This window comes from Aegilops tauschii, chromosome 1, assembly GCF_002575655.3.
Source record: "Aegilops tauschii subsp. strangulata cultivar AL8/78 chromosome 1, Aet v6.0, whole genome shotgun sequence".
In the NCBI taxonomy this organism is placed as follows: domain Eukaryota; kingdom Viridiplantae; phylum Streptophyta; class Magnoliopsida; order Poales; family Poaceae; genus Aegilops; species Aegilops tauschii.
The window spans coordinates 169,704,551-169,730,433 of record NC_053035.3 but is presented as its reverse complement, the minus strand read 5'-3'; positions in this window follow the sequence as shown (position 1 = coordinate 169,730,433).

Below are 25,883 nucleotides of genomic sequence, written 5' to 3'. Positions count from 1 at the left end.
TATTAGATTGGTTCTCTTGCTACAAGAATTTTATTTGCATATTATTGATAGAAAGGGAGCTGAGAACCCCGTTGCAGACAACTTGTCTAGGTTAGAGAATGTTTTTGATGACCCACTGATACGTCTCCAACGTAGCTATAATTTTTGATTGCTCCATGCTATTATATATTCTGTTTTGGATGTTTAATGGGCTTTATTATACACTTTTATATTATTTTTGGGATTAACCTATTAACCCAAGGCGTAGTGCAAATTGCTGTTTTTTGCCTATTTCAGTGTTTCACATAAAAGGAATATCAAACGGAGTACAAACGAAATGAAACCTTCGGGAGCATGATTTTTGGAACAAACGTGATCAAGAGGACTTGGAGTGGACGTCAACTAATCAACGAGGAGGCCACGAGGCAGGGGGCACGCCTACCCCCCTGGGTGCGCCCTCCATCCACATGGGCCCCTCATGGCTCCACCGACCTACGCTTCTACATCAACACCATAGCCTCTCCGATGATGTGTGAGTAGTTTACCACAGACTTTCGGGTCCATAGTTATTAGCTAGATGCCTTCTTCTCTCTCTTTGGATCTCAATACAAAGTTCTCCTTGATCTTCTTGGAGTTCTATTTGATGTAACTCTTTTTGCGGTGTGTTTGTTGAGATCCGATGAATTGTGGGTTTATGATCAATATTTGAATCTCCTCTGAATTCTTTTATGTATGATTGGTTATCTTTGCAAGTCTCTTCGAATTATCAGATTGGTTTGGCCTACTAGATTGATCTTTCTTGCAATGGGAGAAGTGCTTAGCCTTGGGTTTAATCATGCGGTGCTCGATCCCAGTGACAGTAGGGGAAACGACACGTATTGTATTGTTGCCATCGAGGATAAAAAGATGGGTTTTATTTCGTATTGCTTGAGTTTATCCCTCTACATCATGTCATCTTACCTAATGCGTTACTTTGTTCTTATGAACTAAATACTCTAGATGCATGCTGGATAGCGGTCGATGTGTGGAGTAATAGTAGTGGATGTAGGCAGGAGTCGGTCTACTTGTTGCGGACGTGATGCCTATATACATGATCATGCCTAGATATTCTCATAACTATGCTCAATTCTATCAATTGCCCGACAGTAATTTGTTCACCCACCGTAATACTTATGCTATCATGAGAGAAGCCACTAGTGAAACCTATGGCCCCCGGGTCTATTTTCCATCATATTAATCTCCCGTCAACTAGCTATTTCTGTCGCCGTTTATTTTGCAATCTTTACTTTTCATTCTTTATCACAAAAATACCAAAATTATTATCTTATCATCTCTATCAGATCTCACTTTTGCAAGTGGTCGTGAAGGGATTGACAACCCCTTTATCGCTTTGGTTAAAAGGTTCTTATTTGTTTGTGTAGGTACGAGGGACTTGCATGTGGCCTCCTACTGGATTGATACCTTGGTTCTAAAAAACTGAGGGAAATACTTACACTACTTTGCTGCATCACCCTTTCCTCTTCAAGGGAAAACCAACGCATGCTCAAGAGGTAGCAAGAAGGATTTCTGGCGCCATTGCCGGGGAGTCTAAGCACAAGTCAAGACATACCAAGTACCCATCACAAACTCTTATCCCTCGCATTAAATTATTTGACATTTGCCTCTCGTTTTCCTCTCCCCCACTTCACCCTTGCCGTTTTATTCGCCCTCTCTTTCTGTTCGCCTCTTCTTCGCTTGCTTCTTATTCGCTTGTGTGTTGGATTGCTTGTTTGTCACGATGGCTCAAGATAATACTAAATTATGTGACTTTGCCAATACCAACAACAATGATTTTCTTAGCACTCCGATTGCTCCTCTTACCGATGCTGAATCTTGTCATGAAAGATCAATTCGCCGGCCTTCCTAGCGAAGATGCTGCTACCCATCTAAATAGCTTTGTTGATTTGTGTGATATGCAAAAGAAGAAAGACGTGGACAATGATATTGTCAAATTGAAGCTATTTCCTTTTACGCTTAGAGATCGTGCTCAAACTTGGTTTTCGTCTTTGCCTAAAAATAGTATTGATTCATGGAATAAGTGCAAAGATGCTTTTATCTCTAAATATTTTCCTCCTGCTAAGATCATCTCTCTTAGAAACGATATTATGAATTTTAAACAACTTGATCATGAACATGTTGCACAAGCTTGGGAGAGGATGAAATTAATGATACGTAATTTCCCTACACATGGTTTGAATTTATGGATGATTATACAAAAAAATTATGCCGGATTGAATTTTGCTTCTAGAAATTTTTAGATTCGGCCGCGGGAGGCAATTTTATGGAAATCACTTTAAGAGAAGCTATTAAACTCCTAGATAATATTATGGTTAATTATTCTCAATGGCACATTGAAAGATCTACTAGTAAAAAAGTGCATGCGATAGATGAAATTAATGTTTTGAGTGGAAAGATAGATGAACTTATGAAATTGTTTTCTAATAAGAGTGTTTCTTCTGATCCCAATGATATGCCTTTGTCTACCTTGATTGAGAATAATAATGAACCTATGGATGTGAATTTTGTTGGTAGGAACAATTTTGGTAACAACGCTTATAGAGGAAATTTTAACCCTAGGCCGTATCCTAGTAATTCCTCTAATAATTATGGTAATGCCTACAACAACTCTTATGGAAATTCTAATAAGACGCCCTCTGATTTTGAGACTAGTGTTAAAGAATTTATGATTTCTCAAAAGAATTTCAATGCTTCGCTTGAAGAAAAATTGCCTAAGATTGATGAGTTGGCTAGGAACGTGGATAGAATTTCTCTTGATGTTGATTCTTTGAAACTTAGATCTATTCCACCTAAGCATGATATCAATGAGTCTCTCCAGGCTATGAGAATTTCCATTGATGAGTGCAAAGAAAGAACCGCTAGGATGCGTGCTAAAAAAGATTGCTTTGTGAAAGCGTGTTCTTCTAGTTTTCATGATAATAAGGATGAAGATCTAAAAGTGATTGATGTGTCCCCTATTAAATCTTTGTTTTACAATATTAATCTTGATTATGATGGGACTGGAGATGAGTCAACTTTAGTTAAAAGGCGTCCCAATGATTCGGAGTTTTTAGATCTTGATGCAAAAATTGGTAAAAGTGGGATGGAAGAGGTCAAAACTTTACATAGCAATGAACCCACTATCTTGGAGTTCAAGGAATTTAATTATGATAATTGTTCTTTAATAGATTGTATTTCCTTGTTGCAATCCGTGCTAAATTCTCCGGATGCTTATAGTTAAAATAAGGCTTTTACCAAACATATCGTTGATGCTTTAATGCAATCTTATGAAGAAAAGCTTGAATTGGAAGTTTCTATCCCTAGAAAACTTTATGATGAGTGGGAACCTACTATTAAATTAAAATTAAAGATCATGAATGCTATGCTTTGTGTGATTTGGGTGCTAGTGTTTCCACGATTCCAAAAACTTTGTGTGATTTGCTACGTTTCCGTGAATTTGATGATTGTTCTTTAAACTTGCATCTTGCGGATTCCACCATTAAGAAACCTATGGGAAGAATTAATGATGTTCTTATTGTTGCAAATAGGAATTATTTGCCCGTAGATTTATGTGTCCTTGATATAGATTGCAATCCTTCATGTCCTATTATTCTTGGTAGACCTTTTCTTAGAACGATTGGTGCAATTATTGATATGAAAGAAGGTTATATTAGATTCCAATTCCCATTAAGGAAAGGCATGGAACACATTCCTACAAAGAAAATTAAGTTACCTTATGAATCTATTATGAGAGACACTTATGGATTGCCTACCAAAGATGGCAATACCTAGATCTATCCTTGATTTTATGCCAAGCTAGGGGCGTTAAACGATAGCGCTTGTTGGGAGGCAACCCAATATTATTTTTGTTTCTTTGCTTTTTGCTCCTGTTTAGGAATAAATATTTGATCTAGCCTCTGGTTAGATTTGTTTTTATGTTTTAATTAGTGTTTGTGCCAAGTAAAACCTATATGATCTTCTCGGATGATAGTTATTTGATCTTGCTGAAAAAGTCAGAAACTTTCTGTTCACGAAAACAATTGTTAAAAATCACCAGAACGTGATAAAATACTGATTCCAATTGCAGTAGATCAATAAAAAAATTATCTAGGTCATCCTATTTTGTTAGAGTTTTCTGAGTTACAGAAGTTTGCGTTAGATACAGATTACTACAGACTATTCTGTTTTTGACAGATTCTGTTTTTCGTGTGTTGTTTGCTTATTTTGATGAATCTATGGCTAGTAATGGAGTTTATGAACCATAGAGAAGTTGGAATACAATTGATTGGCTTGAAAGATTTGCAGCCCAAAATGTACAGCCATGCATAAAATCCAACAAATTCACCATGCATAAAAATCAATGCAATTTAAAATCTCGAAATGAAAAAAAGAAATTTGAAACTAAAAAATGTACAACCCATTTCTCATTACTGATACACCATTTTCTAGGCCAGCCGAATGAAGCTCTCCTCGTCTTGAAAGATTTGCAGCCCAACAGGCCTGACAAAGCGACTTACTTGGCAAATCACAAAAAAACTGGGCTGTGGCCGTGGACCCAGCTGTCAGCCTCTCCACGTACAGTACTCTTCCGATGGAAGTCGGTCGCTGACCACATTGACCATGCCGCGCCGAGAGCACCAAGGCGGTGGACGACGGCGAGGCCTAGGAAGGGGACGACATGGAGCCGGGGAAGACGCTGCAGTGGATGCCCATGCGGAGAGGAGTACGAGGGTTCATTGGTTCGGCTGCGGTGTGAGGCTGCCGTCGCCGCAGAATAACAGGGGGTGTGGGTGAGTAGTGGGATGCCCTAGCCAGCGGTGGGAGTAGTAGGGGGCGGTGAGGCCTCCACGACAGCACAGCCGGCCACGGGGGGCAGGAGCACGCGGCACGACCGGCGCTGGTTTGGGCGACTGGAGCAAGAAGACCAGAGGTTGAAGAAGCACTACTGCCGTTGGATGAACATCGTACGGTAACTGGAGCTAGAATCATTCATTTTTACTAAGTTGAGAAAGCCCTCCATCCCCGTCAACTTGGTAGGCCCACAAGTCAGCCTCCCATTATGCTGGGTTCCAGCTGGCAGGGGGAGTATTCATTTTTTGCATAATAAGGAGGCACTTCCTTGCGTGCGAAGATAGCTGGTGGGTCCGACCTGTCAGCGGGGGGCATGTGTTTTTTTTCGTGAAATACAGAGGCCCTTCCGATGGGTCCCAGATGTCAGGTGGAGGAATCAAAGACTTGAGAAGGCGTACAGAATAAGCTAGTGTACCTGTAAAGATACGTTGCTGAGTTTTAGAAAAAAGAGAGACGTGCTCCTGTAGCTGGTTCGAATCCAAACCTAGACTATGACTATATATGGTGCTATGCTACTCTACAAGTAATCAAACTGACATATCCAACGTTCGCTTCTCCTCTTTTCTACTTACACTGCCTAGCATCAGAAGCTCTGGCCGCAGCAACCATGTCTGCTGGCTGCTCGTCCACCTGCTCTTCAGCAGGCAACAACCAAATATGCGTCAAGTCGCCACCCGTACCATCGCCTGTGGGTCTCATCACACCCCCACCGGCATGCGCACCGCGGCCGGTTGCTCATCGTAGCCCGCTGCCGTTGGTGTGGTGCCACTGCTGCAAATCATGCAGAGTCATCCGTCGCGTCTCAACCATAATCCTCAACCCTGGCCGAGTCTTCTACAAATGCCCGAATCATGGGGTAATAATATGTTTAAGTGTTGTTCTGCTGCTTTCAGTTGCTGATTTTTTTTAATAGTTGGGTTGATGATCTTCCAATTTGATTCGTGCAGAAAAGGGAAGATTCGTGTGATTTGTATTTCTGGGAAGTTGCTGATGTGGGGGAGTGCAACTACGTTGATTATTTTGTTAGCCGAGGAATCCCAATACCAGCAGGTTGGGGTGTTGGAGAAGTAACTGAAGGAACGGCAGAAGAGGAAGATGCAGAGCAGAAGGTTAAAGATGCAGTTCCTCTAATCATGGCCAAGCAACAGCTGCTGAACGGCCTTGACGGCAATGAGGAGATGAAAGAGCTTGTGCAGATAATGGGCAAAATGAATGTGCTCTGTAGGATGATTGTTTCTTTATTTGCAGTGTATGTAGCACTCGTGATGTATTCAGTGGCTATGACATGAGCACTTTGCTGAAACTAGTAATGAATGAAACCTGTGTAGCAGGCTGGGCGTAGTGTTGTGAACATCTAATGATTTGTATTAACGGAAATCAGGGGGTAGAGGCCCTTTTGGTAATAAATAAATAAATTAGCAGAGGCCCTGTCGGGTCAGCTTTGTTCTCATTCGAAGATGTCGAGCAAATTGCAGTCCAACAACAAACTATGTCATCAAATTCAAGTTTCACAGCCAAATATGAGTACAACTAAACAACAATGTCATCATGTTTTAGTCGTCATACAATCACCAAACACAAATCGGCATGCATAACAAGTGATGTTCTCACAGGAAAATACTAAACAACATGTTCATCAGGTTTCAGTTGTCATAGCAAACACAATTTCACATAGTAGATAAAAAACGTCTTCTGACAGGCAAATACGACAAAAGCAATGTAATCATCATCCGCAGCAGCAGCGTCAACATCTTCGCCATGTGTATCAGTCTGAATCGTAATTCCCCACGGTGTCATCTTCTTCTTCGTCCTCAACGTCCTCGAACGTTGGCTTCTTCTTGATCAACTCTTGTATGTCCACAGCACGACAGGCAATCTTTTCGCCGGCGTCATTGACGTGATGGTTCTCAAAGATATTAGGAACATCTGTGTTATCTTGTATATCAGGAGCAGTGTAAGCATCATCTTGTTGTGCAACTTCATTAAACGAATTCCTTTGCAATACTCTCCAGTCATCGCTACATGCAAATGTGTCTTCCAAGAAAAATATCTGTGTTGCTTGATTTGCCAAAATAAAAGGCTCGTTGGTCTGGTACGCCGCCTTGACATTGATGGATTTGAAATAATCATCAGCTCTGGGTTTTGGGATCCTGGAAAACAGGTTATACCAACGACAGCACAACAGAACCACACACCGATGATCCTCGAAATTGGAGATATACTGCAACTGAACAATGTCTGTTATGTTAGCATAGTTATCTCTTTGTCATACATATCCGTGCTCATGATGGCACTGTTTTGTGTCTTCCTGCCTTCGTCTCGTGCAAGGGTGTTGTAGCGCACATCTCCAATAACGCAAGATTCATAATGTCTTACCCGAGTATCAGGACCCATTGCTAGTGACTAAAGGGCATCATCAACTGCCTGCCCATCCTCCTGCATCTTCTTAACCTATCGTTAGAAAATAGACAAGCTGATTATCTTATGTACTCGATATATTAATTAAACTGACATTCCAATTCAAAAGCTTACATGGCTCTTGAACCATTTCGCAAATCCTGCCATAACCAGTTTGTCAATGTTTCTTGGCTTTTGCAGCAATAACTCATTTTTGTAGATGCTGCACAACATAGTGATCGTGTCAAACATCTAAATATATAAGAATGTGCTGCAAGCTTTGTAGATTACGATGTATAAGCTGCAGTACTTAGCACTTACTTGATATAAGGTAGTATCTCAGGACAGTTATTCAACACATACCAAACCATTTTGTCCAAATCTTTAGGTTTGTCCTCTTGTCGACTCTTCCCTGTAACTCGAACAGAATAATCGAAAACATTGAGCCTGGGATTGTCTTCACCCACCTCTTTGCTAAGCTGATCAACTGTTTCCATGTATTTTGAGCAGAATGTCAACACTTCTTTAGCAATGTAGGCCTCTGCAATGGAACCCTCGGGTCTAGCTCTGTTCCTAACATAGCCCTTGAAAGTGCCTAGCCGCCTTTCAATAGGGTACATCCAGCCATACTGTACTGGACCTCTAAGTAGTGCCTCATCAGGTAGATGAACAGCCAAAGAAGGCTGGAGGATATATCTTCTCAAGGTCGCATAGGATAGTTGGTATCTTGTCTCTAAGACGCTCCAAAGCATCTATCCTGATATTTCTACTGCAGAGTTCCCTGAAGAATTGTCCCAACTCTACAACTGCTCCGTATAAGTCAGGGCGGCCCAATCCTCTAACGATAACAGGTAAAACCCTTTGAAGTAGGACGTGGCAGTCATGAGTTTTCAACCCTTGTACCTTGTTTCCATCTGCACCGACTCTCCTTTCAGGGTTGGAAGCAAATCCATGTGGGAATCTCACACGTGACAGGACCTCACAGAATTCTTTTCTTTTTACCTTGTCCAAGACGTACGCAGCTGGTGCCATATCCCGTGGTTTACCTTCATCTTGCACGTGCAAATCCTGTCTGATACCCAGGTGTGTCAAATCAATCCTATATTTTAAGGTATCTTTTGTCTTGCCTTCAATATTAAGAAGTGTGCCGATAATGATGTCACATATATTTTTCTCGATGTGCATCACATCAAGATTATGCCGCAGATCCAAATCTTTCCAATGCTCCAAGTCCCACAAAGTGGACCTACGGGTAAACAATAATCTCTCTTCTGCCCTGCCACGCTTCCTTTTCCCGCTACCATTATCAGGATGGTTTCCTGGTGTAATATGCCTGACCTTCTCTAATTCCACTTGCAACTCATCGGCGGTGAGCCTCTTTGGCGCATCACGGTTTTCATGCTTTGCATTGAACACATGTCTTCAGTATTTTCTAGGATGCGGCTTATCCTTGGCGAGGAAACGGCGGTGTCCAATGTAACAGATCTTGCTAAGTATTGCATATGACAACGGATTCCTGTCACAGCGAACACATGCATTATAACCATGTGTCGTTCGCCCTGAAATAGTGCCCAAAGCCGGATAATCATGGATGCACCAAATTATAATAGCACACAGAAAGAAATCACCTAGTGGGCTGCTATATAGGTCTCGAGTGAGAACACCCCTCCATAGCTGTTGAAGTTCCTCCACAAGAGGCTCCATGAACAAATCAAAATCCTTTCCAGGACTTTTTGGACCTGGGATGAGCAAGGCCATCATGTAGTTTGATTCTTTGGTGCAGACATTTGGAGGCATGTTGTAAGGGATAACAAGCACTGGCCACATGCTATATGTGGTGCTCCGGTGGCCAAATGGATTAAATCCACCTGAAGCTAAGCCAAGTCTAATGTTTCTCGGGTCAGCAGCAAACTTTTCGTGTTTCTGATTGAAGCTTTTCCACTCACTACCATGTGATGGATGGCTCATTACATTCTGATCTCCGTACTCCTGGTTCCTAGAATGCCACATTACATTGATACATCTCCAACGTATCTATAATTTTTGATTGCTCCAGGCTATATTATCTACTGTTTTGGACAATATTGGGCTTTATTATCCACTTTTATATTATTTTTGGGACTAACCTATTAACCGGAGGCCCAGCCCAGAATTGCGGTTTTTTACCTATTTCAGAGTTTCGCAGAAAAGGAATATCAAACGGAGTCCAAACGGAATGAAATCTTCGGGAACGTGATTTTTAGGAAGATTATGATCCAGGAGACTTGGACCCTACGTCAAGAAACAAAAGAGGAGACCACGAGGTAGGGAGGAGCGCCCACCCCCCAGGGCGCGCCCTCCACCCTCGTGGGCCCCTTTTGCTCCACCGACGTACTCCTTCCTCCTATATATACCTACGTACCCCCAAACGATCAGATACGGAGCCAAAAACCTAATTCCACCGCCGCAACCTTCTGTACCCACGAGATCCCATCTTGGGGCATGTTCCGGAGCTCCGCCGGAGGGGACATCCATCATCGAGGGCTTCTACATCATCATCATAGCCTCTCCGATGAAGTGTGAGTAGTTTACCTCAGACCTTCGGGTCCATAGTTAGTAGCTAGATGGCTTCTTCTCTCTTTTTGGATCTCAATACAATGTTCTCCCCCTCTCTCGTGAAGATCTATTCGATGTAATCTTCTTTTTGCGGTGTGTTTGTTGAGACCGATGAATTGTGGGTTTATGATCAAGATTATCTATGAACAATATTTGAATCTTCTCTGAATTCTTTTACGTATGATTGGTTATCTTTGCAAGTCTCTTCGAATTATCAGTTTGGTTTGGCCTACTAGATTGATCTTTCTTGCAATGGGAGAAGTGCTTAGCTTTGGGTTCAATCTTGCGGTGTCCTTTCCCAGTGACAGTTGGGGCAGCAAGGCATGTACTGTATTGTTGCCATCGAGGATAACAAGATGGGTTTTTTTTATCATATTGCATGAATTTATCCCTCTACATCATGTCATCTTGCTTAAGTTGTTACTCTGTTTCCATGAACTTAATACTCTAGATGCATGCTGGATAGCGGTCGATGAGTGGAGTAATAGTAGTAGATGCAGGCAGGAGTCGGTCTACTTGTCTCGGACGTGATGCCTATATACATGATCATACCTAGATATTCTCATAACTATGCTCAGTTCTGTCAATTGCTCAATAGTAATTCGTTCACCCACCGTAAAATACTTATGCTCTTGAGAGAAGCCACTAGTGAAACCTATGGCCCCCGGGTCTATCTTCATCATATTAATCTTCCAACACTTAGTTATTTCCTTTGCTTTTTTACTTTGCTTTTATTTTACTTTGCATCTTTATCACAAAAATACCAAAAATATTATCCTATCATATCTATCAGATCTCACTCTCGTAAGTGACCGTGAAGGGATTGACAACCCCTTATCGCGTTGGTTGCGAGGAGTTATTTGTTTTGTGTAGGTACGAGGGACTCGCGCGTAGCCTCCTACTGGATTGATACCTTGGTTCTCAAAAACTGAGGGAAATACTTACGCTACTTTGCTGCATCACCCTTTCCTCTTCAAGGGAAAACCAACGCAGTGCTCAAGAGGTAGCAAGAAGGATTTCTGGCGCCATTGTCGGGGTGGTCTACGCAAAAGTCAACATACCAAGTACCCATCACAAATCCCTTATCTCCCGCATTACATTATTTGCCATTTGCCTCTCTTTTTCCTCTTCCCCACTTCACCCTTGCCGTTTTATTCGCCCTCTCTTTTCTGTTTGCCTCTTTTTCGCTTGCTTTTTGTTTGCTCGTGTGTTGGATTGCTTGTTTGTCACGATGGCTCAAGATAATACCAAATTGTGTGACTTTACCAATACCAACAATAATGATTTCCTTAGCACTCTAATTGCTCCTCTTACCGATACTGAATCTTGTGAAATCAATGCTGCTTTGTTGAATCTCGTCATGAAAGATTAATTCGCCGGCCTTCCTAGTGAAGATGCCGCTACTCATCTAAATAGCTTCGTTGATTTGTGTGATATGCAAAAGAAGAAAGATGTTGATAATGATATGTTAAATTGAAGCTATTTCCTTTTTCGCTTAGAGATCGTGCTAAAGCTTGGTTTTCGTCTTTGCCTAAAAATAGTATTGATTATTGGAACAAGTGCAAAGATGCTTTTATCTCTAAGTATTTTCCTCCCGCTAACATCATCTCTCTTAGAAACGATATTATGAATTTTAAGCAACTTGATCATGAACATGTTGCACAAGCTTGGGAGAGGATGAAATTAATGATACGTAATTGCCCTACTCATGGTTTGAATTTGTGGATGATTATACAAATTTTTTATGCCGGATTGAATTTTGCTTCTAGAAATCTTTTAGATTCGGCCGCGGGAGGCACTTTTATGGAAATCACTTTAGGAGAAGCTACTAAACTCCTAGATAATATTATGGTTAATTATTCTCAATGGCACACTGAAAGATCTACTAATAAAAAAGTGCATGCGATAGAAGAAATTAATGTTTTGAGTGGAAAGATGGATGAACTTATGAAATTATTTGCTACTAAGAGTGTTTCTTCTGATCCTAATGATATGCCTGTGTCTACTTTGATTGAGAATAATAATAAATCTATGGATGTGAATTTTGTTGGTAGGAATAATTTTGGTAACAACGCGTATAGAGGAAACTTTAATCCTAGGCCTTATCCTAGTAATTCCTCTAATAATTATGGAAATTCCTACAACAACTCTTATGGAAATTTTAATAAGATGCCCTCTAAATTTGAGACTAGTGTTAAAGAGTTTATGAATTCGCAAAAGAATTTCAATGCTTTGCTTGAAGAGAAATTGCTTAAAGTTGATGAATTGGCTAGGAACGTTGATAGAATTTCTCTTGATGTTGATTCTTTAAAGCTTAGATCTATTCCTCCTAAGCATGATATCAATGAGTCTCTCAAATCCATGAGAATTTCCATTGATGAGTGCAAAGAAAGAACCGCTAGGATGTGCGCTAAGAAAGATTGCTTAATGAAAGCGTGTTTTTCAAATTTCTATGAAAGTAAAGATGGAGATCCAAAAGTTATTGATGTGTCCCCTATTAAATCTTTGTTTTGCAATATGAATCTTGATAATGATGGTACTGAATATGATCCACCTTTACCTAGAAGGCGTTCCAAAAATTCGGAGTTTTTAGATCTTGATAATAAAATTGATAAAAGTGGGATTGAAGAAATCAAAACCCTAGATGTTGCTAAACCCACTATTTTGGATTTCAAGGAATTTAATTATGAAAATTTCTCTTTGATTGATTGTATTTCCTTGTTGCAATCCATGCTAAATTCTCCTCATGCTTATAGTCAAAATAAAGCGTTTACTAAACTTATCATTGATGCCTTGATGTAATCTTATGAAGAAAAGTTTGAGTTGGAAGTTTCTATCCCTAGAAAACTTTATGATGAGTGGGAACCTACTATTAAAATTAAGATTAAGGATCATGAGTTCTATGCTTTATGTGATTTGGGTGCTAGTGTTTCTACTATTCCAAAAACTTTGTATGATTTGCTAGATTTCCGTGATTTTGATTATTGCTCTCTAAACTTGAACCTTGCGGATTCCACTATTAAGAAACCTATGGGAAGAATTAATGATGTTCTTATTGTTGCAAATAGGAACTATGTGCCCGTAGATTTTATCGTTCTTGATATAGATTGCAATCCTTCATGTCCTATTATTCTTGGTAGACCTTTCCTTAGAACGATTGGTGCAATTATTGATATGAAGGAAGGGAATATTAGATTCCAATTTCCATTATAGAAGGGCATGGAACACTTCCCTAGGAAGAAAATAAAATTACCATATGAATCTATCATGAGAGCCACTTATGGATAGCCTACCAAATATGGCAATACCTAGATCTATCCTTGCTTTTATGCCTAGCTAGGGGCGTTAAACGATAGCGCTTGTTGGGAGGCAACCCAATGTTATTTTTAGTTTTTTTGCTTTTGCTTCTGTTTAGGAATAAATATTTGATCTAGACTCTGGTTAGATGTGTTTTTATGTTTCAATTAGTATTTGTGCCAAGTTAAACCTATAGGATCTTCTTGGATGATAGTTATTTGATCTTGCTGTAATTTCCAGAAACTTTCTGTTCACAAAAACAATTGTTAAAAATCACCAGAACGTGATAAAATAGTGATTCCAATTGCTGCTGATCAATAAAAAAATTGTCTAGGTCTTCCTATTTTGGCTGATTTTTTGGAGTTCCAGAAGTTTGCGTTAGTTACAGATTACTACAGACTGTTCTGTTTTTGACAGATTCTGTTTTTCGTGTGTTGTTTGCTTATTTTGATGAATCTATGGCTAGTAAAATAGTTTATAAACCATAGAGAAGTTGGAATACAGTAGGTTTAAGACTAATATAAATAAAGAATGAGTTCATTACAGTACCTTGAAGTGGTCTTTTGTTTTCTTTCGCTAACGGAGCTCACGAGATTTCTGTTGAGTTTTGTGTTGTGAAGTTTTCAAGTTTTGGGTGAAAGATTTTGATGGATTATGGAACAAGGAGTGGCAAGAGCCTAAGCTTGGGGATGCCCATGGCACCCGCAAGATAATATAAGGACACCAAAAAGCCAAAGCTTTGGGATGCCCCGGAAGGCATCCCCTCTTTCGTCTACTTCCACCGGTAACTTTACTTGGAGCTATATTTTTATTCACCACATGATATGTGTTTTGCTTGGAGCGTCTTGTATGATTCGAGTCTTTGCTTTTTAGTTTACCACAATCATCCTTGCTGTACACACCTTTTGAGAGAGCCATACATGATTTGGAATTTGTTAGAATACTCTATGTGCTTCACTTATATCTTTTGAGTTATATAGTTTTGCTCTAGTACTTCACTTATATCTTTTAGAGCACGGTGGTGGATTTGTTTTATAGAAACTATTGATCTCTCATGCTTCACTTAGATTATTTTGAGAGTCTTAAATAGCATGGTAAATTGCTTAAATAATCCTAATATGCTTGGTATTCAAGATTTGTAAAAACTTTCTTATGAGTGTGTTGAAAGCTAAGAAAAGTTTGATGCTTGATAATTGTTTTGAGTTATAAAGATGGTGATATTAGAGTAATGCTAGTTGAGTAGTTGTGAATTTGAGCAATACTTGTATTAAAGTTTGTGATTCCCGTAGCATGCACGTATGGTGAACCGTTATGTCATGAAGTCGGAGCAGGATTTATTTATTGATTGTCTTCCTTATGAGTGGCGGTCGGGGACGAGGGATGGTCTTTTCCTACCAACCTATCCCCCTAGGAGCATGCGCGTAATACTTTGCTTTGATAACTTGTAGATTTTTGCAATAAGTATATGAGTTCTTTATGACTAATGTTGAGTCCATGGATTATACGCACCTTTCTTCCTTCCACCATTGCTAGCCTCTCTAATACCGCGCACTTTTCGCCGGTATCATACACCCACCATATACCTTTCTCAAAACAGCCACCATACCTACCTATCATGGCATTTCCATAGCCATTCCGAGATATATTGCCATGCAACTTTCCACCGTTCCGTTTATTATGACACGCTCCATCATTGTCATATTGCTTAGCATGATCATGTAGTTGACATCGTATTTGTGGCAAAGCCACCGTTCATAATTCTTTCATACATGTTGCTCTTGATTCATTGCATATCCCGGTACACCGCCGGAGGCATTCATATAGAGTCATATTTTGTTCTAAGTATCGAGTTGTAATTGTCGAGTTGTAAGAAAATAAAAGTGTGATGATCTTCATTTTTAGACTATTGTCCCAAGTGAGGAAAAGGATGATGGAGACTATGATTCCCCCACAAGTCGGGATGAGACTCCGGATGAAAAATAAAAAAATGAGGGAAAAAGAGAGAAGGGACAATGTTACTATCCTTTTACCACACTCGTGCTTCAAAGTAGCACCATGATCTTCATGAAAGAGAGTCTCTCATTTTGTCACTTTCATATACTAGTGGGAATTTTTCATTATGGAACTTGGCTTGTATATTCCAATGATGGGCTTCCTCAAAATGCCCTAGGTCTTCGTGAGCAAGCACCCACTTAGTTTCTTTCGTTGAGATTTCATATACTTATAGCTCTAGTGCATCCGCTGCATGGCAATCCCTACTCACTCACATTGATATCTATTGATGGGCATCTCCATAGCCCGTTGATACGCCTAGTTGATGTGAGACTATCTTCTCCCTTTTTGTCTTCTCCACAACCACCATTCTATTCCACATATAGTGCTATATCCATGGCTCACGCTCATGTATTGCGTGAAGATTGAAAAAGTTTGAGAACGTCAAAAGTATGAAACAATTGCTTGGCTTGTCATCGGGGTTGTGCATGATTTAAACACTTTGTGTGGTGAAGATAGAGCATAGCCAGACTATATGATTTTGTAGGGATAACTTTCTTTGGCCATGTTATTTTGAGAAGACATGATTGCTTTGTTAGTATGCTTGAAGTATTATTATTTTTATGTCAATATTAAACTTTTGTCTTGAATCTTTCGGATCTGAATATTCATACCACAATTAAGAAGAACTACATTGAAATTATGCCAAGTAGCACTCCGCATCAAAAATTCTGTTTTTATCATTTACCTACTTGAGGACGAGCAGGAATTCAGCTTGGGGATGCTTGATATGTCTCCAACGTATCTATAATTTTTAATTGCTCCATGCTATATTATCTACTGTTTTGGACAATATTGGGCTTTTTTATCCACTTTTATATTATTTTTGGGACTAACCTATTAACCGGAGGCCCAGCCCAGAATTGCTGTTTTTTGCCTATTTCAGAGTTTCGCAGAAAAGGAATATCAAACGGAGTCCAAACCGAATGAAACCTTCGGGAACGTGATTTTTAGGAAGATTATGATCCAGGAGACTTGGACCCTACGTCAAGAAACAAAAGAGGAGGCCACGAGGTAGGGGGGCGCCCTCCCCCCAGGGCGCGCCCTCCACCCTCGTGGGCCCCCTGTTGCTCCACCGACGTACTCCTCCCTCCTATATATACCTACGTACCCCCAAACGATCAGATACGGAGCCAAAAACCTAATTCCACCGCCGCAACCTTCTATACCCACGAGATCCCATCTTGGGGCCTGTTCTGGAGCTCAGCCGGAGGGGACATCCATCGCGGAGGGCTTCTACATCATCATCATAGCCTCTCCGATGAAGTGTGAGTAGTTTACCTCAGACCTTCGGGTCCATAGTTAGTAGCTAGATGGCTTCTTCTCTCTTTTTGGATCTCAATACAATGTTCTCCCCCTCTCTCGTGGAGATCTATTTGATGTAATCTTCTTTTTGCGGTGTGTTTGTTGAGACCGATGAATTGTGGGTTTATGATCAAGATTATCTATGAACAATATTTGAATCTTCTCTGAATTCTTTTATGTATGATTGGTTATCTTTGCAAGTCTCTTCGAATTATCAGTTTAGTTTAGCCTACTAGATTGATCTTTCTTGCAATGGGAGAAGTGCTTAGCTTTGGGTTCAATCTTGCGGTGTCCTTTCCCAGTGACAGTAGGGGAAACAAGGCACGTATTGTATTGTTGCCATCGAGGATAACAAGATGGGGTTTTTTATCATATTGCATGAATTTATCCCTCTACATCATGTAGTCTTGCTTAAGGCGTTACTCTGTTTCCATGAACTTAATACTCTAGATGCATGCTGGATAGCGGTCGATGAGTGGAGTAATAGTAGTAGATGCAGGCAGGAGTCGGTCTACGTGTCTCGGACGTGATGCCTATATACATGATCATACCTAGATATTCTCATAACTATGCTCAATTCTGTCAATTGCTCAACAATAATTCGTTCACCCACCGTAAAATACTTATGCTCTTGAGAGAAGCCACTAGTGAAACCTATGGCCCCCGGGTCTATCTTCATCATATTAATCTTCCAACACTTAGTTATTTCCTTTGCTTTTTTACTTTGCTTTTATTTTACTTTGCATCTTTATCACAAAAATACCAAAAATATTATCCTATCATATCTATCAGATCTCACTCTCGTAAGTGACCGTGAAGGGATTGACAACCCCTTATCGCGTTGGTCGCGAGGAGTTATTTGTTTTGTGTAGGTACGAGGGACTCGCGCGTAGCCTCCTACTGGATTGATACCTTGGTTCTCAAAAACTGAGGGAAATACTTACGCTACTTTGTTGCATCACCCTTTCCTCTTCAAGGGAAAACCAACGCAGTGCTCAAGAGGTAGCATACATCATCTCTTGTTTCAGCATCATGAAACAACCTCTACAATCTTGGTGTAATTGGAAAATGTCTCAGAACATTATGAGGAATCCGCTTCACAGCATCGCCATCTTTCCATCTTGATGATTTGCATTTCGAGCTTTCACTTAAGTTGTCATAATCCTTCTAGAACAGAACACAATTATTCTTACAAACATGGATTATATCATATCCAATTCCAACTGCACGAAGGAAATTCTTCATTTTACTGTAGGTGTGTGGCAGCTCGGACGCATCTGGGAAAGCTTTGTGGATAGCATCCAACATCGCATCGAATGATTTGTTGGTCATCCGCTCAGATGGCTTCACCTGAAGAAAGGTAACCATAGCTGAGAATACCGACAACTTATTTCCTGGGGTGACAGCCACGTTGCATTGTTGAAACATGCGGGCCCACCATTTTTCTTCTGCAGGTAAAAGTTCACGGAATGCACGAGCATTTCGTAGCATTGTTTCAATGTTGGTCAAACTCACTGGCTCCGCCACCACCTCCTCCTCCTCCTCTTCCACCTGAGCATCAGGCAGATGAAGATGGTGATCTGCTGCTTCCACGTAGTCAATAACATTGATGTTCACAGCTTCACCATGATGAACCCACCTAGTATATGTGACCGACATCCCATACAAGTGTAGATGATTTTGCACAATTGACTGGGGTCTTGTGACTGAATTCATACAACTGCTACACGGGCAGAGCACATCTGATTTCGGACCACCGTACTCAGCTCTGATAAAGTTCATGAAGTTTTCAACCCCCTCGACATATGCAGCGGAGAATCTTTGAGCAGAAGTTATCCAAGTCGTGTCCATCTGTTAGACATACAAATTAGTTCTTCTACTAGATATTACAGGAAAAACATATATGCTTTTTTATGAAGTCCAGAAGAAAATACCTAGGTCGATGTCTAAAGCTATGGCAAGATATTTGGACGAGTAGATCTAAGTAACGAAATATATGTAAAGCTAATTCAGCAAATAGATTTGAGTGCTAAATTATGGCAGGCTATTTCAGCAGTCAATGAGGCCGAGCACACAGCCATCGAACTATCGAAGGCCATCGCAACAACAAAGATCGAGTATAAAACGGTGTAGAGCTATTTCACCTAACAGATTGGCTACTAGACCATGGCAATCTACGTCACAATAAATATATGGCAGGATATTTTAGCAACTAATCGGCCTTGGCATGCCATCTCAGCTAAGCAGATTGAGTGCAGAACAGGGCATGGAAGCTTCTTAAGCAGAGCATATTGACTGTAAACTACTTCGGCAAACATTGGCATTAACAGCGTCTGTCGGCTAACATTCAGCGCTACACCGACATGCACGGGGCCTCAGTCTAGAATGCGCGTACCCTGGGAGAAGCTGACCGCCGTGCGTCTCCACACGAACGTCACCAGCCTCCACAAGAACGTCGCCAGTGGTGGCGGCGCGGCTAGAGGATGGCAGTCTACGAGAGCGTACTGTGGCTATGAGAGGATTGCCGTGCGTCCCCTCGACGAACCGCGGCGCCGACGTATCGGCGTGGCGGCGAGGGCGGCTTTGGCGGAGCGAATGGAGTGGAGGGGGACGGGGGGAGGGGGTTTGGGGAATATTATTGGCAAGTTGGCCGAAGGGCGGTTGAATCTAGGATTTGGGGGGAATTTTTGGGTGGGGGGAGGATTTTCGCGCGGTGGGCGGGGGGAGTTTGGCGCATGGTTGGTTTCTCCAAGTGCAGTCCCACGTGTCAGTGAAGAGGCAAGCCGAAGCGCGTTCCGTTTGCGTGAGCCGTGTGCAGGACCGAACGTGTGTGGGGTGCAATGCGACCGCGACAGGGGTGCTGTGAGTGTACCGCCTTTTTTCCTTTTAAACTAGGTGCTTCGCCCCCTCAAAAAAAAACTTGTTGCTTCGCGTGGTCCATCGATACTACTACTAGTAATCCGGTAATCCTGACTAAAACGGCGCGCCCGGGTCTTTTCCCGCGCGATATGCTGGGAGGTTGGCTTAGTTGGGTTTTTTAGGACGAGTAATGCTACACCTATGTAGTCCCAGTTACGTAATTAACATAATGTGAAACATGTGAGCTGTTGATTGTAGATTGGGGGAAGGGAGGGGCCCACCACCATGAAAATCAGGGGAGGAGAGAGAGAGGCAATTTACCTTAACCCTTTCGTAGGTTCCCGTAGATGTAGAAAGATGTGAAATGCGTGAATGTGCATTTGCAGATAAGGCCTTTTAACTACTACTTACTCTGACTTGTGCCTTGAACTGCATGGTTTGCAGCCAATGTCTATTACTCTTTTCAATTTTATACACAATTGTCTTAGCGTATCATTGCACCTTACAAGGTTTAAAAGAGAGGAGTGATGTTCCTTTGATCTTGACCTGTAATCTAGTTCCGTGCTGGACTTGCCCACACAACGTTACAATTGCATGTTTGTCTGTTCTCAGTTGTTTTGTGATATGAATGATGTCATACTATGCTTACCGTATTATAAACTTCGTCTCTTTATCCTTGGCCCTCAATACAATGTGAAGAAATAGACAATACATTAGCGATGGTACATGGTCATATGTTTGGAACCTGGTTTTATTATGTACTTTGCAATAAAATAAAACTATTATTTTACATGGGTTCACCAGAATAAGTTCTGTATATAGACCAAAGCTATTTTGTTTGGTTTTGCTGCCTCCTTAATATCTTCTGTTCTAGTACTACTAATGTAAAACCTCCACTTTTCAGCGAGCTACGGAAAAATGGTGGAACCGCCACCTTCTGAAGGTGGCGAGGCAACTATAACCGCAATGTCAGCTCTTGCTGCAGTGGGTCAGTACCTGTCCACTAACAGCGCCAAAAGCACGTTCCTGCGTAATACTGGCTTGGTCGTTAAGGCAATCTCGTCCAAACTGCCTCATGATCAAGATATGCAAGCTCAAAACAATGTTGTATCTATGCTCCAGACACAAGTCCATTCCCTAACAGAGACCCTTTGTGAAACAAGGAGAGACATTGTTCGATGTTGTCAAGATATGCATGGTTTTGAAACCGGACTATCAGACATTTTCTATGTTGTTCAAGAGCCTAGGAGAACTGAAGGCGAAGGTTATGGTGCTCCATCGGACAATACATCATGAAAACGTAACCGTCAGGTCAAATGAACCGAGCTTCTGAACTTTTGGTGGTGCATTTATCTGCTAGACTGTTAACTTTCATGCCAACCTTCCTTTTGTTTTATAGTTGTAATTTGTTTTGGTGCGATACAAAATTTGTTCTTAACATGCAGCCGCCGGCTGAAGAAAATAGCAAGCCATTTTTGTATAGTGTAGGGTGTTCCCTATATTTGCACTGGTGGCGAACTGGCGAACTTTGATGCCCACCGGTTGTAGTTAACATGGGCCTCCTACGGGCCGTAGAAACAATGGGCCTTCTAAGGGCCGTAGAAACAATGGGCCTTCTATGTGGCGTAGAAACAATGGGCCTTATATGGGCCGTAGACACAATGGGCCTTCTATGGGCCATATCATCAATGGGCCTTCCACGGGCCGTATGATCGGTTGGCCAAACATGGGCCAATAACAGACCACATTATGGCCGTAAATGGGCTAGAGTTGAAATCGTCCGTTCATGGGCCGACCATAACGTGCCGTCATTAATCGGTCGTATTTTGATGACGCTATGAAAACGGCCCAACATATTAACGGGCCACAAACGGGCCGACTGTAACCACAGGCTGAATTTGGCCCACAAGAAGAAAATGACAGTAACGGGCCGTAAGTAAACGAATGTGGAAATAAGCCCAAGAATAAATGGGCTCTGAGAAGGCCGAAAGATAACATGGCCTGGAAACGGCCCAACGGAATAATGGGCAGTTAATGGGTATAAAATGATACACTGTTCATTACGGCCCAGTTTCACCACGTGCCGTTAATGGGTATAAAGTGATACACTGTTCATTACGGGCCAGTTTTACCACGGGCCGTTAATGGGCTGAGAGTAATAAGGGACTCATATGGGCCGAAAGACGTCATGGGCCATACATGGGCCGGAAGTTAAAACGGGCTGGAATTATATTGGACGGCCCAGATGACTCTACTGGGCCTAATTCGGATAGGCCGTAAACGGCCCCCGGGTTAGCGGGCTGTAAATGGGCTATATGCGAACAGGCTGTTCACATGCTTGCCGTGGGCCGCCCCGCCACCTTTTGACCAAGTCAAACGGGCCGGCCTTTTCACAGGAATGGGCCTCTGTTGGGCCATGCCACGTGTTGACGTATCATAGGCGCTTTGGGTCCAATGAGTGGATGACATCTGTCCCAACGGTGAGCCGACACGTGTTTCCTCCAGCCAATGTTGATTTTACACGTGGAAAATCCCCATTGGTCGGGGCTGTTAACGGGTTATCGGATCCAAAACCGGACCCGATAACTTAACAGCGTTCCGTTACGGTGGATGCCACGTGTCGGTCACCCTTGACGAAAGCACTTCTGTGACGCGTGATTTATCGTCATGGAAGTGGACACTTCCGTGATGATAATTTTGGTAATGTCATGGAACACTTCAACGACAGCACAGGTATGACTATCTTGATTCTGTCATAAATGTGTCATGGATGTAGATGCATGACAGAAAACGTGACCTACTGTGACAAACACGTATCATCACGGAAGTGTATTTTTTTGTAGTGATCCCTCTACATCATGTCATCTTACCTAATGCGTTACTCTGTTCTTATGAACTTAATACTCTAGATGCATGCTGGATAGCGGTCGATGTGTGGAGTAATAGTAGTAGATGCAGGCAGGAGTCGGTCTACTTGTTGCGGACGTGATGCCTATATACATGATTAATCTCCCGTTTATTTTGTAATCTTTACTTTTCATAACTATGCTCAATTCTATCAATTGCTCGACAGTAATTTGTTCACCCACCGTAATACTTATGCTATCTTGAGAGAAGCCACTAGTGAAACCTATGGCCCCCGGGTCTATTTTCCATCATATTAATCTCCCGTTTATTTTGTAATCTTTACTTTTCATTCTTTATCACAAAAATACCAAAAATATTATCTTATCATCTCTATTAGATCTCACTTTTGCATGTGGCTGTGAAGGGATTGACAACCCCTTTATCGCATTGGTTGCAAGGTTCTTATTTGTTTGTGTAGGTACGATGGACTTGCGTGTGGCCTCCTACTGGATTGATACCTTGGTTCTCAAAAACTGAGGGAAATACTTACGCTACTTTGTTGCATCACCCTTTCCTCTTCAAGGGAAAACCAATGCATGCTCAAGAGGTAGCACCCACTGCCTATTGATGATAGCTTTCCTGATGAACAATTCGCTGTCATAAATGCTTCTCGTACTGCTCCATGGTATGCTGATTATGCTAATTACATTGTTGCTAAATTTATACCACCTAGTTTCACATACCAGCAAAAGAAAAAAAAATTCTATGATTTAAGACATTACTTGTGGGATGACCCACGCCTTTATAAAGAAGGAGTAGATGGTGTTATTAGATGTTGTGTACCTGAGCATGAACAGGAACAGATCCTACGCAAGTGTCACTCCGAGGCTTATGGAGGACACCACGCTGGAGATAGAACTGCACATAAGGTGTTGCAATCCGGTTTTTATTGGCCTACTCTCTTCAAAGATGCCCGTAAGTTTGTCTTGTCTTGTGATGAATGTCAAAGAATTGGTAATATTAGTAGACGTCAAGAAATGCCTATGAACTATTCACTTGTTATTGAACCATTTGATGTTTGGGGCTTCTATTATATGGGACCGTTCCCTTCCTCTAATGGCTATACACATATTTTAGTTGCTGTTGATTACGTTACTAAGTGGGTAGACGCTATTCCAACTAGTAGTGCTGATCATAACACCTCTATTAAGATGCTTAAAGAAGTTATTTTTCCGAGGTTTGGAGGCCCTAGATACTTAATGACTGATGGTGGTTCACATTTTATTAATGGTGCCTTTCGTAAAATGCTTGCTAAGTATGACATTAATCATAGAATTGCATCTCCTTACCACCCACAGTTTAGTGGTCAAGTAGAATTGAGTAATAGAGAGATCAAATTAATTTTGCAAAAGACTGTTAATAGATCTAGAAAGAATTGGTCCAAGAAACTTGATGATGCATTGTGGGCCTATAGAACTACATATAAAAATCCTATGGGTATGTCTCCGTATAAAATGGTTTATGGAAAAGCATGTCACTTACCTCTCGAACTAGAACATAAGGCATATTGGGCCATTAAAGAGCTCAATTATGATTTCAAACTTGCCGGTGAGAAGAGGTTATTTGACATTAGCTCACTTGATGAATGGAGAACCCAGGCTTATGAGAATGCCAAACTGTTTAAAGAAAAAGTTAAAAGATGGCATGACAAAAGGATACAAAAGCGTGATTTTAATGTAGGTGGCTATGTTTTGCTATACAACTCTCGTTTAAGATTTTTTGCAGGAAAAGTTCTCTCTACATGGGAAGGTCCTTACGTTATCGAGGAGGTCTATCGTTCCGGTGCCATAAAAATCAACAACTTCGAAGGCACGAATCCGAAGGTGGTGAACGGTCAAAGAATCAAACATTATATCTCAGGTACCCCATAAATGTTGAAACTAATGTTATTGAAACCATAACCCCGGAGGAATACATAAGGGACACTTTCCAGAACGTTTCAGACTCCGAAAAGGAATATGTATGTGGTACAGTAAGTAAACCGACTCCAAAATAGTTCTAATAGCATTTTTCTCCGTTTTGGAATATTTAAGAAAATAGGAAAATAAGAAGTAGTTCGGGAAGGACACGAGGCATCCACGAGGGTGGAGGGCGCGCCCTACCCCCTGGGCGCGCCCCCCCACCTCGTGGGCACCTCGTGTGCTCTCCGGACTCCGTTTTCTTGCACGATACTTCTTTTGGTCGGTAAAAATTCATTATATAATCTCCCGAAGGTTTTGACCCTCGTATCACGCAAATATCCTCTGCTTTTGTTTCGAGCTGTTTTCTGCCAGAGTTGTCAAGGCCAGGCATCATGTCGTCGCCCTCCTCCAACAATGAGGGCAACGATGCTTGGCTAATGAAGATAGAGCTGAAGAGAGAAGAACCCGGGGAGATCAACAAGGATGATGGGATCAAGAAGGCCATGGAGGATCAAGCTCCGGCAGCAGAACAAGAAGACATCCTTCAACCTCATTACAATCTTATTACCCCAACGGAGATTGAAGCTTTCAAGATGATTGAGTTAGCTCGTATACAAAACAAGTATCTCACACGTGAAAATATTTTGTTGAAGGAGCATATCACCGCACTCAAGGGCATTATCCGCAAATTGGAGGATCTCCTACACTCGATGTGCGACTATCCATCATCACCACCATCTTCTTCACTAGCAAAGGAGAACTGAGTATCTGGTATGGGCACTCCCCTTGGCAACTGCCAAGATTGGGGGAGGTGCCCCGGTATCGTATCACCATCACACTCCTATCTTTACCGTTTTTCTTAGTTTGATCCTTTTGGTAATATCTTGATCCAGTAGAATAAACTTTTAGCATGATCTAGCTTTGAGTTTTTCTTTATGATCCTTCTATGTAATCGAGTCTGTGACCTATATATAATAAAGATTAGTTTTGAGTCAAGGGCTTGGGTATCTTGCTATGATCTTGAGGGAATATTAGAAAAGAAAGAATAAAAAGAATTAAAGAGAGCATATTGATCTTATGGACAGTAATGACTTCATATATAGAAGAGTATGATGAATAACAGTTGTTGAGAGTTGAAAAACATAGTTTTGTTCAACGTTGCAATTAATAGGAAGTAATAAAGAAAGAGAGGTTTTCACATATAAATTGTAACATCCCAATTTTTCAATTTGGAATGTTATACATAGGTCATTCAAGCATCTCATATTTTATTGCATTTCGTTTTGCGATCCTCAAAAATTCTAAGCAACTCAAGGACCCTCAGAGAGAGTTGGGAAATTCACAGTTTCATATTTGAATTTTATCAAATATCGAAACGAGGATCATTTGTTTCAATTATTTTTCTCTCTAAAAATATTTCATATTCAAAATATATGAGAGGGGATAATATGGCTTCCCCAAAATAATGGAATATTGGAGGAAAATATTAAAAACAAATAAACATTTTATTTGGGATTTTATTGCTATTTTATTTGCATAGGAAAAATACGCGTTTTTCAAAATTCCATTATAGGCCCAAATAAATGTTCACCTTGTCCGACATATGTTTAGAGGATAGGGAAAATTTATTTCGGGATATTTGGAGTGCGTTTAGTATTTCTTTTCTTTCTTTTTCTGCACGTCGGATTATTTAAAAAAAAGTGT